Below are 15016 nucleotides of genomic sequence, written 5' to 3'. Positions count from 1 at the left end.
AGAGAAAGAATGTGGTCCTTGTGAGATGTTGTGGGGAATGTTAAAATTCTCATTCAGAACTGTTAGCAAATGCTCTCATCCAAATGGTGAGTGGGAGGGGGTGCTAAAGATCCTTCACTCCCCTACCTATTAATGAATGTTTAGAGAATAAACAGTGAGAGTTACAATTAAAACAAGCTGCCCCAGTGGTGCTTTGACTCTCCCTGAGACAGGAAGAGGGAGGTGTGTTATGATGACAATAGGGCAGCAAGTCCTTGAAGGCCTGGACTAAAGCCAACATGCCTGTAGTTAGCAAGTCAGGAAGTTCCCAAGGTTAACAACAAGGATGTAGAACTCTAGGTGGATGCAAAACATTACAGGTGTGTCTGGTTGAGCAGTGCAGATAGCTGTTCAAATCTAAAATGAAATGCAATACCTGGCTTATTAACAGAGAGCAGTTCTCTCCTTCCATACTCCCATCCTTTCCTCCCACTCCACCTTGATATCTGCTACTTTAAGGAGAAAGATCATTAGGGGTAAGGCTTAGGTTGACAGTTATTGAAATGTTTTCAGTTACACTACCTATAATGATACCATGCCATGCAGAAGCATGTTTTACTATTGTTTTTATTTAGAAGTTATTTGTTGATAACGGTGTATACATGGATGTCAAGTTAGGTTTGTTATGTGTCAATATAGCTCAGCCAGAATTATTTTTTCCAAAATTCTCTTTCTCATGTGCTGCTTGCCTGGGATTGTCATAAGAGAAATCTGTGCAATATTTGGAAGGTGAAAAATGAAACAGCCAGCCATGTTTATACTGGGAAGTCAGTACAGGGCTAGACATTCTTGGAGCTCATGCAGGTTGTTATCTATCAACTGGCTCACGTTGTTGGTCTGTGGTAGCAGGTCCTCCAGCTTCTTCTGGGTCACTGTCTCCTGCTCCTTTGACTACTGGGACAGTTGAAAACACACCATCTTCTCCTACAGGTTACTCATATATAGAAATTGGAAGCTTAGATATGGCAAGAGACTAACTTGGTTTCAACTTATTTTTGTTGGTTCTAGCTTGTCTTCATGGACTCCAGTTTTTCCTGAGCCTTCTCTGCCTTTTGATCATCTTCCTTCCTAACTGCCTGCACTGCTAATGCAGGTGCTTCCCAGTGCTGTACCAGACTCTGACTCAACAGAATTAATAAACTCCCTAACCACCACAGTTATGTAAGATCAAAGTCACATAAAAATTCTTTTATTTGACATCACTTCTGGTGGTTCTGATTCTCCAATAACATCACAGTCTGATACAAATGGAGCCCCAGATGCAGTCCATGACTAAGATCTACCGTGGACCCCTGGACCAGCCTGCTAGCCCATGCTCCAATGTTAATGACATTGAAGGAACCCCTCCTGAGGAAGTCTCAACTGCACGACCCCTACTACACCCCAATTCAGCAGGAAGCAGTTAGAGTGGTTGTCGGCCAACCTTCCCAACAGCACTTGGGTTTTCCTGTTGAGAGGGAGCACTAAGAGATAGGACTAGCTGGATTTCCTAGGCCAACTAAAAATCCCCAAGCCTAGCTGGGAAGGTGACCGCTCTCACCTTTAAACATGGGGCTTGCAAATTAGCTCACACCCTGCCAGTCAGAGAGCTCACTAAAATGCTAATTAGACAAAAATAGGAGGTAAAGAAATAACCAATCATCTATTGCCTGACAGCACAGCAGGAGGGACAAGGATCAGGATAGAAACCCAGGCATTCAAGCCAGCAATGGCTACCCTCTTTGGGTCCCCTCCCTTTGTGTGGGAGCTCTGTTTCCACTCTATTTCACTCTATTAAATCTTACAACTGCAAACAAAATAATAAAATAAAATAAAATAAAATAAAATAAAATATGTGATACTCAGGAGATACATTTTATTACTTGATAAATACATTAAGAAGCCTCTTAGTAAGCTAGAAATGGAAAAGGACTTTCTTAATTTGCTGAAGAATGTTTCTATATTACCTCCACTATACATCGTATTTAACAATGAAAAGTTGAAAATGTTCATTGTGAGATCAAGAATAAAACAAGCATGCTTACTATTACCAGCTTTATTAATCATATTATTGGAAATCCTATCTGGTACAATAAAAAAGAAAATATAAATTTTAAGAATTGAAAAAGACAAAAACTGATTCTTTTGAGATGACTTAATGTTTACATAGAAAATCTGAGATAATCTAGAGAGAAACTATTTTAGTTTAAAAGATAAATTTGTCAGGGAACTGACATACTGACTGATATACAGAAACAATTAAAATACAATTATATTTTTATATGTTGAAAATGAAAATTAAAAAGTAAAATTTAAAGACTGTTAGCATTTATAGTAGTTTGAGAAAACTTCAATTACCCAGGAATAAGACTGATGAAAAATGTGCAAAATTTCTACCTTAAGTGAATACAAGGATTTTGTGATATTTATGTATGGCAATGCATTAGTTTGCTTGTGCTGACATGATAAATTCCCACAGACTGAGCGACTTAAACAATGAAATACTTATTGTCTCACAGTTGTGGAGGCTAGAAGTTTAAGATTCACGGCTGGTTTTTGGTGAGGCTTCTCTTTCTGGCATGTAGATAACCACCCTCTCATTGTGCATCACATAATCTATCCTCTGCTTTTCTAGAGAAAGAGAAAGAGAGAGAGAGGCCGAGAGAGAGAGAGAGAGAGAGAGAGAGAGAGAGAGAGAGAGAGAGAGAGATCTATCTGGTGTCTCTTCTTATAAGGCCACGAATACTATCTAACTAAGGCCCCACCTCAATGACCTCATTTAACCTTAACTACCTCACTAAAGGCCCCACCTTTAAATACAGTGACATTGAGGGTTAGGGCTTTAACATACAAATTTGAGGAAGGCTGTGGAAGAGTTCAGTTTATAACAGTGAGTGTTCATTCCTACACTATTCACAGTAGCCAAAAATGTGACATAACATAAAAAATCAGTAGTAAAATAAATACTTATATTGTGATTATTTTCTTAATATGGACTATGGGATATTATATGGCAAAAAGAAAGTAAGAAATGTTGCTACATATAATGCATGCATGAATGAATGCTACCAGCCTCCTGTTAAAGAAGCCAGACACTAAATAGTAAATTTACATGTATGATTTCATTTATGTAACGTTCATAAACAGACAAACATACTCTAATATGATGATAGAAGTCAGTATATCAATAAACTTTGTAGGAGACACAGTAACTAAAACGAAATGAGAATACTGGGTATTACTGATGTTCTACTTCTTCATCTGTACTGTGATTACACAGGTGTGCTCACTAGGTAAACATTCATTTAGTTACAATCATGAGTTATTTAGTTTTTTATACCCATATTTGAAATGTATTTCAACAAAAAAGTCACTTTAAAATGAACAGGCTGGGCGTGGTGGCTCATGCCTTTAGTCCCAGCACTTTGGGAGGCTGAGGCAGGTGGATCACTTGCGGTCAGGAGTTCAAGACTAGCTTGGACTACATGACGAAACCCCATCTCTATGAAAAATACAAAAAATTAGCTGGGCACGGTGGCGCTTGTAATTCCAACTACAAGGGAAGTTGACACAGGAGAATTGCTTGAGACAGAGGTTGCAGTGAGCCGAGATTGCGCCATTGCACTCCAGCCTGGGTGACACAGCGAGACTCTGTCTAAATAAATAAATAAATAAATAAATAAATAAATAAATAACAGTACAAATTAGGGAAATATCACTCACTTGAAAGCACCTAGTTCTGTTGTCATTGAAATTCTGGTTTCAATTGAGTCAAGTTAATAATAAAATAAAATCACTGCATGAAATTTAAAATATTAAGGAACACCAAGTTGAAAATAAAATAGAACCAAATATCAACAAGAAAAATTTTAGTGTACCATCCACTACTTTCCCTTTCAGGGGACACTTCTCAATACATTACCCTGGCATATGCACTTTCTTACAACTTTACAAAAAAAAAGTTCACTGTCTCCAAACTATACTGCTATATTCTGTTCCCCAAGAGATGCTTAACATTTTTACATCTTTTTTTATTATTGTTATTATTGAAAGTAGTCTTTCTCTCCATCTGTGTTTTAATGAAGTTATCTAATCTTCAAAACTCAGATATATAGCTTCATTCTCTCTGAAGCCTTCTGTCATCATCTCATCCAGAAGAGAAGACAACATTCACATATCTCTGTAATGCTTACTGGAATGAGCTTGGCAGTACAAGTGTTTTTAATTTGTCTGGTATATATCATTTCACATATATAAAACAAAAATGTTATATGTTGTTGAAGTCATTGTTGTTATTTACTATCATGGCTACATAGTAATAATTCGAATAAAAATAGCTTTTCTATTTAAGTTGTTAAGATGAATTAGTTACATTTTGAACATACAATAACTTTATAATTGAAACAGAAAATCCCTCAGGCAATGGCACAGAAAGTAGATACATTTTAATTGAATGGTTCCATGTGTTGACAGCTTTATAATATGTAACAGCTACTTATGAATGGTCTAGAGGACCTTAGATCTCTGAGAAGAAAAGTTGTTAAAAGGATAAAAAATTAGAAATGACAAAATACTGAGTGTAACTTGGCCACATAGATGTACATTTATTTCTGGAACTTGCTCTGTTTTTGCTTAATGTTGAGATCAGGTAGTTCTGAATTTTCTGCCTTGTACATATGTCAAAAATAATGAAGTCAAATTTGCTTCTTGAGTCTTTTAAAGCGTGTGCCAAATTTATTTTATTAGCTCACATACACTATAAGATAGATTCAACGAAGTTTATGTAATATTACATTAGTACACAAAATTGTCTAGTTCTACAGACTGGTTATGCTAATACATGAAAGAAAACAGCTTTTTAAAATAGCATGCCTAAGTTAAGTGAATAAAGAGAGTGGTTTTGTGATCTTTCCTTACCAAGTGAGAAGAAATAGGATATTTACTTACTTCCAAGTACATGAACACCAAATATACTTTTTAAAAGAGCGGTTCATAAATGGACCAGAGAAAGAATCTAATGAACTTAATAAATACTTTCAACAAATGAGGAAATTTCAAAACTGTTCAGTAATTTGTGCTCTGGGCTTCTCATTTGATGAAAGCTGAGTATTCTGGAAAGTAGAACACTGGGACTCTAACATTCCACCCTAACACTCTAAATAAAGCTCCTAAATGATAAATTGACGTAACATTTCTCATGAAAGAAACATCAACTATTTTTTTTAAAGTCATTTGGAGTTAAAAAAAAAAAAAAAAACTACGTTCCTTTCTCTAATTTGTAATTTCTCATAAACTTTACAAAATTTGAAAAGTTATTTTATTTAATGTAATAAACAACTTCTTGCACACTCCATTTTCATCTTTATTCCCCATAACAATAGTAATGTAATATTGAGATGGACAATTTTTAGACTGATAAATATGGATAATGTGGATTTTTTGCCAGGCACAGTGACTAACACCTGTAATCCCAGAGCTTTGGGAAGTCGAGTCGAGAGGATTACTGAGGCCAGAAGGAGTTCAAGAACAGGCTGGGCAACATAGTGAGACCCTGTCTCTTCAGAAACATTAAAAACTTAGCCTGGTGTGGTGACTTGTGCCTGTAGTCCCAGCTAATCAGAAGACTGAGGCAGGAGGATTGCTTGAGCCCAAGAGTTCCAGGCTGCAGTGAGCTACGATCACGACACTGTATTTTAGCCCAGGTGACAGGGTGAGACTCCTCTAAAAAATAAAAATTTATATAAATAAATAAATTTAGATTATGTAAAACTGGCAGGGACAGTTTTCTGTCAGTAGAATCATTTTACTACGCATAGTCTATGTGTTTTGTCTAATAATGCTGGCTACTTTTGTGCTCAGAGTTGTATATACAGACACGCGTGAAATAAAACAAAACAATTCAATAATTTAATTTGTGTAGACTTTTTTATTATTATACTTTAAGTTTTGTGTAGACATTTAGACATCAAATTTTATTTAAAGTTAGAGAAAACTTAGAGAAACAGCAGAGGAAGTGCATGTGTACTTATCAAGGAAAACTTCATTTACATTCCAACTAAAGAAGAACCTAATTATCATTTAACAAGCTCTACACAAAACTCATAAAATATAATTGAATAGAAGAGATAAGGAAAGGCAGGGTGTTATCTATGAATTTCACTTATGAACATAATGTTACTGGCAGGTTTTTGTTCTTAGAGCTCCCAAGATGGTGGCAGGCCACTCCCAAGATGAGTCGGGCCACTCCCAAGATGGCGGGAAGTCTTCTATTTTCCTACCTGGGGTTCTTGGCCTTACAGATTCCAAGGAATGGAACATTGGGCCATGCTGTGAATGTTATACCTCTGTTAGAAACCATGGGTCATGGAAGAGAACCATAGAACCCAGAGGACTAGTGTTCAGTTCGATTGGGACGAACCTGGGCACTTAGCCACACAGGAACCATGGCAAGCCTCTAGCCTGATGGGGAGTGGCAATAAGTGCCTCACTGGATCAGAAGCCTAGCGGACACCCTGCTGGATCCACCGGGATGGAAGTCAGCGGCAGGTCTGCGAAGGTGGCTATCAGCAGTAGTGGATGGTGAGTGAAAGCTCAGCTCAAGCTGGAACAAACACGGACCAGAAGAGTGTGCAGTTGCAAGATTTAATAGAGTGAAAACAGAGCTTCCCTACAGTGGAGGAGGGGACCCAAAAGGGATTATTGCTATCAGATCGAATGCCTGGGTTTATATGCCGATAATATTCCCTCCCCCTGTGCTCTTAGGTGATAGATGATTTGATTATTTCTTTACCTGCTGCTTTTAGCCTAATTGGTATTTTAGTGAGCTTTCTTTACTACCTGATTGGTTGGGTGTGAGCTGACTTACAAGCCCCATGTTTAAAGGTGGGTGTGGTCACCTTCCCCAGCTAGGCTTAGGAATTCCTAGTTGGCCTAGGAAATCCAGCTAGTCCTGTCTCTCAGTAGTGTAACCTTTGATAAAGAGGTGGACAATATTTTTAAAGACCTTGTGGTATACAACTTTAATGGATTTGTTGACAAAAAGACTCAAACTCTGTAAAATATTTTAAGAGATTTATTCTGAGCAAAATATGAGTGACCACGTCCCATGACATAGCCCTCAGGAGGTCCTGAGAACATGTGCCCACAGTGGTCAGGGTACAGCTTAGTTTTATCTGTTTTAGGGAGGCATGAGACATCAATCAAATACATTTAAGCAGTACATTGGTTTGGTTCAGAAAGGAGGCACAGCTCAAAGACTTCTAGGCTATAGGTAAATTTAAACATTTTCTGGTTGACAAATGGCTGAGTTTGTCTAAAGATCTGGGATTGATAGAAAGTAATATTCAGGTTAAAGATAAAGGATTGTGGAGACCAAGTTTTACTGTGCAGAAGAAGCTCTCAGATAGCAGATTTCAGAGAGAGCATGTTGTAAATTGTTTCTTATTGGACTTAAAAAGGGTGCCTGGCTGTTAGTTGATTATCTCCTGGATCTGGAAAGAAGGGAAGGAAAACAAAGGGGGAAAGGGATTCTCTGTAGAATGTGGACTTTTCCCCCACAAGAGACTTTGCGGGGAAATTTCAAGATTTGGCAAGGAAGTATATTTTGGGGTTATTTCTTTTCATGTCTCATAATGTTATGCCGGAGTCAGATTGAAAAGTAATTCACAATATATAGGGTCAAATAAAACCCATCTGATGAGAATTTATGGTTTGTAGGGCATGGCTCCCTAGGCCCCTTAGGTAAGAATTTGGGTAAGATAAAAAAATCAGAGCTTTGTCCTCAGGTTATTCGCACACAGGGACTATCAGGAAGTTGCAAGAGAAATTTATGAGTGTGGGAGTAGGAAGAAGAGCCCCGCTCTTTTTTTTTTTTTTTTTTTTTTCTCTGACTCAGCCTCTTAATTGGGAGAGATGAGTTCTGGAGGCAAGCATATTTGGCAGCTCCAGAGTACAGGTGAAGAAAAATAAAGGTTGGCTGGGGGGGGGGGGGGGGGTGGTTGGGGAGAGGGGAAGGGGGAGGGGCGGAGAGAAAGAAGGAAAAGACCTATGAGTTGACAAATTTGTCTTTAACCTTACTTCTCATCTAAGTGATTAACTCACCAAGAAGCAGGAATAAATTGACATTTACATAATAGAAATGGTACTGGGTGCCTAAGTACATTTACACATCAAAATATCCTCAGGTTATAGCTGTCATTGTCTCAGTTCCCTCTATGAGACCCTCAGGGAATTGAATAATAAAACTAAATACCATCAATGCACTACCTTTCAAACAAATTAAAAAGGAATGATTCAATTAGAGTCTGGAGACAATCAAGGGAGGAAATAGATTCTACCTGCAAGGATAAAAGGGTATAGCAGGCCCATAATTACCTGTAGAGTAAGATAGATTTAATGAGATTTGGGGTAATGATACATTAACACAAACACGTGTTTAGTCCTATAGACTGGTAATTAAGTCAACTTTTAAACTTAGCGTAACTTGCTGGGCATGGTGGCTCACACCTGTAATCCCAGCACTTTGGGAGGCCAAGGTGGGCGGATCACCTGAGATCAGCAGTTCTAGACCAGCCAGGCCGATGTGGTGAAACCCGTCTCTTCTAAAAATACAAAAATTAGCTAAGCGTGGTGGTGAGCACTTGTTGTCCCAGCTAATCAGGGGGCTGAGGCAGGAGAATCGCTTCAACCCAGAAGGCAGAGTTTGCAGTGGGCCAAGATCCTGCTACTGCACTCCAGCCTGGGCAACAGAAGCCAGACTCCATCTCAAAACATATACACAGCATAACTATGTTAAATGAATAAAGGGAATGTCTGGTGATCTCATGGCAGAAAAAATCACTTAGGGACACTGTGAAAATATAGAGATATTATGCTCACATTAGAGATCTGGTTACAATGCCAGTGATAAAAATGCATATCTTTTTTTTTTCTTTCTAAATTGAAAAAAAATATTAAAATAATTTTAAAATGTTCTAGGTACATCGGACACACAACCAAGTGGCACAGATTGAGTTTTCTTTTCTGCTTATAAATTCATTGCTATTTTACAACTGAACAGAAAAATCTTATTGAAGGTGCTAGCTTTTATATGGTAATTAAACTGATTCACTGTTATGGTGATCCCATAGCTTTGATTTCATAAATGGACTACAGTAATTTAGATCACAGATGGTCCAGATGAAAGCATGTATTATCCCATACTCTATGCTGCATGATCATTACTTTCTTTGCTACTATTCTGCTTTCTTCTATCTCTTTTTTTTTTCCACATTTGTTTGGCTCTGATCGCACTCTCCACACTATCCAGGTCTTTCTCTCTCTCTCTTTTTATTCTCCTATGTTCTTTGGTAAATGGAAATTTTCCCAGTTTTCTTCACAATCTCCCAAGGAAATAAGAGACATCAGAAATGTAGTATCAAGAGTCTGAACATCAGATATTACTAGATGAGTCTTTAAGAGAAACAAAAAGCCAAACAGATTTACCAAAACTGCTGTCTGTAGACCTGATGGAAACCTAGTAGAAGGCAATTAATTATTTCATAACAAATAACACCCTTCCCAATTCCCTAGTTACCCATGGTTTAGGACCTTCATCTTAAATGTAATCTATTTAAAAGAATATATCTCACGTTCACTAACAAAAATTATGCAGATAGTTAATTGAAAAAAAAAACAATACACCAATTATAAAAATATAATATTGTTTGTTTTTATTCCATGTGATGTATCAGTAAGGATAGCTATGCAGCAGCCCTCTGGTTTTTGTGGCAGTAAGCAATCTATATGCAGTCACCTTGGTAAAAAAATTGGTTATTTTTATGATATATTATGCAATTTCCAGTGCAGGTTGATAATACAGAGATAGAAGAAATGAACAATAAAATATTTAAGACACTGCCTAATAATTAAAAAGATTAAATAATAGATGTTAAAAAGGCATCAAATTGAAAATAAAAGAAACTGATATGACCTCTATTGTTTAAGTGGTTCTATTGAATAAAAGCATAACATGAGCATCGCAGGGAATTGTTCCCAAGATCAGGTGTGAAATAAAAGGTAAAGTGAAATTTTAAAATCTTTTAACTTAAGTAAAAGTCTTCCACTTTTCTGAATATCTATCTAAAATGCTTAGTTTTTAAAAGTACACCATTGACAAATTCCTCAGAAGTTATTTTCTCTGGAATAAATTTTAATTATCTAGGTCTGAAGTTAAAAGATAAGATTTAAACAAGTTTATGAGTGGAACAATTGGAAGTTGAAAACAAAATGTAAATATAATAAAAACAGATTAAGGAAATTTAAAAAGAAAAAAATGTGATAAAAGTACTCAGAAAATGTTTTTCTCTTTTTTTTTTTTAATGAGGAAGAGACTTTTCCACTCTTGAGTATTACAATATTTAGATCTAAAAATATTTTTTCTCATTAAATGTTATTTGATAGTTTTTTATGTAATTTTTTTCTACTTGTTTATACATGTAAATTGATGATTAACATACAAGTCCTAATTAGTTTACTATCTAATGAACGATAATATATAGTCCAATGTTTAATGCCATCTTACTTTGAAAGAATATATTACAAGTTTTTAGGAAATTTTTTATGCCGTATACTTGCCATATATTTTTATGCCGTATATTTAAGTAAACCACTAAAAACATCAGTGATTTGGCGATCCTGAAAAATATGAAATGATGTGATACATCAGTCATTCTTAGGAAAAACTAAATGAAAAGTTTGCAGCTAGTGGACAATTTCATTATTAAACAAAAATATTTAAATAATCAACATTGCAATAAACAATTATTATATGCTAAATATTTTAAATACATGCTGTGTGAGGGATGTTTTCCTAATTACATCACTACTGAAATTTCTCAGGTTGCAATACCTTAAACATTAGTAATAGTACTATATGTCATTTTATTTAAAATTTTAGTTGCCTTGCAGTTTAAGAAGCCCAAGTATCTTCTGACTAATGGGATTTAAACAATGAAATGAAATCCCTGACTCTAATCCTACTTTGCTTGAAATATTCTCTTTCAGATGATGGCTGAGTGCATCAACTCACTAGGTGCTATTTTTACTTCTGTGATTCCATGGTAACAAATTATCTTCATCTTACCCAGGGTTTCTCACATAAAATCCTCTAAAGTAAGGTTGATCTATAGGTAATAACACAGAACCAAATAAAATGATTTATTTTTGAGAATGAATTAAAATTAAACAACACGCACTTTGCCCAGAATCTAAGTAGAAAAAAGAAACAACTCTAAGAGAAAAATTCTAATAATAAATTTGGTTGGCTTGTATCTGAAGAAATTTCAATCCTTCATTTTATATAAACAACTACTTGTTGCCTATACAGTAAGTAAACATACTTATGTTTTTTCAACATATTTGAATGATGTAGGTAAATTATGTTACATAAAGACTATACATTAAAAAGTAGGAAAAAAAATCTAAGTTTTGTACATGTCCCAAATTTAGCATTTTTAGAATTATAGTACAATAAAATGTTTTATATGTAGACTTAATATGAAAATTCTTCAAGTTGAGTTCAAAATGAATTCAAATGTTTTATAACAATGTGACCCAAATTTTCTCTGTGAACTCAGTTTTATATCAAGATAAAGCAAAAAGACTATTTTTATGTCAGAAATTTAAAATAAAGTTATAGTCTGTAATAGTATTTTTATGTCAGAAATTTGTGTCAGAATTTTAAGATAAAGTTATAGTCTGTCAGACTACAACTTTATGTCATAAATTTTCTCTTTATGTCAGAAATTTAAGATAAAGTTATAGTCTGTAATAGTATATTTTAACGTTTGTTATTTCTTTATATGTGTATACATAATTTACTAAATTATTTCTCTTTCTTTGGATGTATAGGCTATTTCAGTATTTTTCACTTACCAGTAAGATTCTGATGGCTATCTTCTTGAGTTTAACTTGAGATTATTATCGTAAGTTGTTGTTCCTATTACAGTGAGATTCTAAGATGTGGGTTATCAGGGTTAACTAACTTGACACTTACATTATCTTTCCAGATAATGTTGTATCTATTTTCAGAGTTTAGAATACAGGCTATCTCACAAGTTTAGCAAAGCAAACAAGTTCACAGCAAAGTTTTCGTTCAATATGCTGAAGTCCAACTGCTTAATCTGGCTGGGTGCTGTACATTGTGATAAAACACAAAACAACCCAGATGAAGCAGGCTCTCACATTCCACCAGACTTTCCCTTCAGGATTAAAATACACTCATGTTTCATTCTGGCCACAGTTTACATACTGAATGTTCTTTAGATGGCAGAAGGCTACTTTTCTGGATAAAATAATTATTAAAAATTATATCTTAACTATAATGAAGCTGGATTTTTTTTGACTTTTCTAATTGTACTCGAGGCTAATCAGAAATATATTGGAGAAACTCGTTTGGCATTTTTCCTAGGAGGAATGATAACCATCCGAAAATGGTGTAAACAGTGATATACTGACAACAACACACATGGCATGGATTACAATTTGATCACTTACAAGCAATTCCTAGTAATAGCTTTACAGAAAAAAAACTTGATATTTGACATATTCAAAGAACTACATATTATAATAGCTTTTCAGAGGAAAAAAGCTTGCTTTTTAAAAACATGTTTTAATTTTTAAATACTTTTATATTTACAGAAGAGTTGCATACAAAGAGATTCCATATACCTTTCACCTAGCATCACTTAGTGTTAATACCTTATGTAATTGTGGTACCTTTATTAGAACTAGGAAATTCACACTAAGTAAATTACACTATTAAGTAAATGGCAGGCTTTTCTTAGAATTCACTGATTTTCCCAATGTTCTTCGTCTTTTCTGGTATCATACTCATGATACTGTGCTGCATTTAGTTGTCATGTTTCAGTCTCTTCCAATCTGTGACCATTTTTCCACTTTTTTCTCATTTTTCACGACTTACACTTTTGAAGAACACTAGTCAGATACTTTTTCAGAAGTCCATCAATTTGTGTCTTTCAAATGTTTTCTCATAATTATACTGAGGTTATGCATTTGGGGCTAGAAACCTGCAGAGGTGATGTGATCTTCACATAGCATCTTAACAGGAGGTACATTTACTTTATAAAAATAATACAGAATAACAAGGAAGAATATAGAAGATGATGAAATTAACATTGTGGGGCAAAATCGTCTTTCTTAAATATGATTATTACATTTAAAACCAAAGAATAACTGGAGTCAGACAATAAAATAATGAAGGAAAGAAGCTGAGTTATTTGTGCTGATGTATAATCCTGATCACTAGCTTTAGGGGCTTTTATTTTTAAATATAATTCTGTTCCAATAGAAAGATTTTATAATTTATAATAGAGACAGATAATTCAATCATATAAACAGGACTTTGACTACAATCATCATGAAAATTTCAGAAAACAGTACTTCTTTACTGTTAATGTATAGTTATATTGTAAATACTGAAAATAATTAGGGTAGTATCTATTAAAGGCTGACACATTTGTATAACTACCTATGATACATTTTTCATAGGTAGTTACATACATATACATAAAGAATTTGAAAATTCTTTATGGTTTATTACATAAAATATCTTCTGAGGGAAAACAGTAGAAATCAGTTAACTGACTTGAAATTAATTAAATTTGCAGATTAACCATTATACTTCACAGTCTGTAAAACCTGCAGATTTCCAAAGTGTGATATACATGCTGAGCTGGTGTTAACAGTCAACTCTACACACACATTTCTACTTGTTGATTTGAATGTTTACTAAGATTCTATCTTGTTGGTTCACAAATGGCTTCATATAATTGAGTATGCTGTGGCATTACATAAATTAATTAAATATTATGTACACCTAAAATTTGCAGTGAAGGTGATAAGAATACAAAGAAGCCACTGAAAATAATTTCAAATTCAATGTGGATAAAAAAACTGTAAATAAGAAAATGCCTCATAAATACTTTAATAATTGTGTTGTAAGAATAAGAAGATATATTTAAATTATAGATCTAACTTTTTTTTTGTTTTGATATAACTTAAAAAAATAAAAAACAAACTGAGAAATCATTTGTGAGGTAAAAAAGATATGGACAGCAATAAGTACTTACCTCTATATTGAAAGAAAGGTAAGTGAAAATACATTCAAGTAGTATAAGTTTAAATTGTAAAGAAATTGTTAAAAATTCTTGCCATGCTTAAACAAAAGTTAAATTTAGAGACATGCTTGAAATGCTCCATTACTTAAATATCCTCTTCTTTATTTACTTGTTCACTCATTTATTAAATGTTTACTATTTATCTATTACTTGATATTATTTTCAATATTAGAAAAACATATTAGCATAGCCAACATTTGTGTGAAACACAGTTTAATTTGGAAAATATTAAATAATATAAAAACAAGTCACATTAAGGTTTTATAAAAATAACACAGAGTAACCAGTGAGAATATAATGAATGATGAAATTAACATTATGGGGTTAAAATAGTCTTTGTTAAATATGATTATTACATTTGAAACCAAAGAATAAGTGGGTTAGACAATACAATGATAAACAAAAGTAGCTGAGAAAATAACAGAAGGAAAGGCTCTGACTAAGGAGAGAACTTGGATCCTTTGTGGAACTGGAAGCAGAACTTTATGTGAGGAGTAGTGCTAAGGTGAAGACTGGAAGAGCAGTATCTACAGAGCAGTGCCTGTGGTGGCCAATGGGAAGCCACTGAGATGGAGCCTGCCATAGGAGTCAAAGGGTAAATGGAGTGAGCAGTGCGTATGGAAATAAATGGAAAAACACTGTAGGTGAAATATCTTGTGGTGAAGAATGGAAGAGCACCATGTGTGAGGCTCTGGTGAAGATTGGAAGAGCACTGTGAGTAGGTCACACCCCTTCTTGTTAAAAATAATAAATTCACTTACACTGAGCTTAAGAATTTCAATGCATTAAAACATACTAAATGAATGAAGCAGTAGACCAAA

This window comes from Rhinopithecus roxellana, chromosome 18 (genome assembly GCF_007565055.1).
Source record: "Rhinopithecus roxellana isolate Shanxi Qingling chromosome 18, ASM756505v1, whole genome shotgun sequence".
In the NCBI taxonomy this organism is placed as follows: Eukaryota; Metazoa; Chordata; class Mammalia; order Primates; family Cercopithecidae; genus Rhinopithecus; species Rhinopithecus roxellana.
The sequence above is the reverse complement of the archived record's forward strand: the minus strand, read 5'-3'. Positions refer to the sequence as shown.